This window comes from Trichechus manatus, unplaced genomic scaffold, assembly GCF_000243295.1.
Source record: "Trichechus manatus latirostris isolate Lorelei unplaced genomic scaffold, TriManLat1.0 scaffold00182, whole genome shotgun sequence".
In the NCBI taxonomy this organism is placed as follows: Eukaryota; Metazoa; Chordata; class Mammalia; order Sirenia; family Trichechidae; genus Trichechus; species Trichechus manatus.
Genome location: NW_004444118.1, coordinates 4,492,195 through 4,493,568, shown reverse-complemented (window position 1 = coordinate 4,493,568; position 1,374 = coordinate 4,492,195). Strand labels below are relative to the sequence as shown.

The 1,374-nt window shown below is 40.2% G+C and overlaps 1 protein-coding gene across 1 annotated transcript in view; it reads left to right on the top strand.

Annotated features, from left to right (window-relative positions):
• LOC101349486 (pregnancy zone protein) overlaps window positions 1-1,374 on the top strand; it is a 26,638-nt gene that overhangs the window by 18,455 nt on the left and 6,809 nt on the right.

Genomic DNA, 1,374 nt, shown 5'->3' with positions numbered 1-1,374 from the left:
GTCCATTAAGGAGGATTTATACTTGTCCAGTAATGCCCTTGGAGCATGTTGCTAAGCTAGTCCAAAACTAATCCTAAAAACTCCAGTTCTCTAGCCTTATTATTTAAGACTTAACTATGAAGTTAAAAAATAAATAAACAGTTTCCATCAAGTTGATAACGACTCATGGCAACCCCAGTTGTGTCAGAGTGGAACTGTGCATAGTGTTTTCAGTGGTTGATTTTTTGGAAGTAGATCACCAGATCTTTCTTCCAAGGTGCTTCTGGGTGGACATGAACCACCCAGCTTGCATTTAGAAGGCAAGCGCTTTACTGTTTGCACCACCCAAGGACTCCAACTATGAAGTTAAGAGATCTAAAATATTCTTCTGTTTATATATGATGGGTATCTGGTTGTCCACCTGGCTAGTTAAAAACCATTAATGACACCTCTCTAGCAATATCCAGCTCAGGGCTTGTTCCCTCCTCTTTTCAATTTAATACGACACCAAACTCATTGCCATTGAATCCGTTCCAACTCATGGCAACCCCATGTGTGTCAGAGTAGAACTTCACTCCACAGGGTTTTCAATGGCTGTAATCTTCCACAGAGCCACTGGATGGATTCCAACCATCAACCTTTCAGTTAGTAGCCAAGGTCAAACTGTTTGCACCACCCAGTGACCTTAATCTGACACCACCCTCTTTTTGCCTTTACAGCACCCTATTGCATGCAATGCTCTAGGACTCAACCTGGAACACAGTAAAGGAGAGGACCCATGGGAGCCATGTTTACATCAAGGCATTGTTGGCCTATGCTTTCACCCTGGTTGGAAACCAAGATAAAAGAAATTCTAACTCACTCTGAAATCAATGAACTTTGTCTGGAATTCCCTAGCCAAGTCAATGTTATGAGATTAGAGCACTTCTTATAAAAAATATCTTCTCTGGGATTGCATATGTTGAACAAAGCACAACATAATGACATAGCACTACAGGTAAAGTATGGAATTTTATCCCTACCTGCTAAGACCAATATATTAGACAAATATATGTATTCATGTGATGTCTGCCTGTATACTTGGATGAAACGAGGTACAACAAAAAGCCATACTAAAGGAAGTGCAATAACGTTTTCGAAGTATTTTTATCCCTATTTGCTGGAGATATCCTCACAAAAGTCCTCTGAAATCAATAGGTAGTTTTTATATTCCAGTTTATAGACCAGTTCTGAGGAAATATCCCAAACAGTGAGAGAACTGTCTCTGTCACTTTTCTCTTCCAGCAACCCAACTAAAACAACATTTGAGAGATTGGTAAGTATGGTCTATTCTTCTTCCTCCAACAACATTCTCTGTCTTAGCCCCCACAGGACTAAACCAAGTTCAGCATGGGA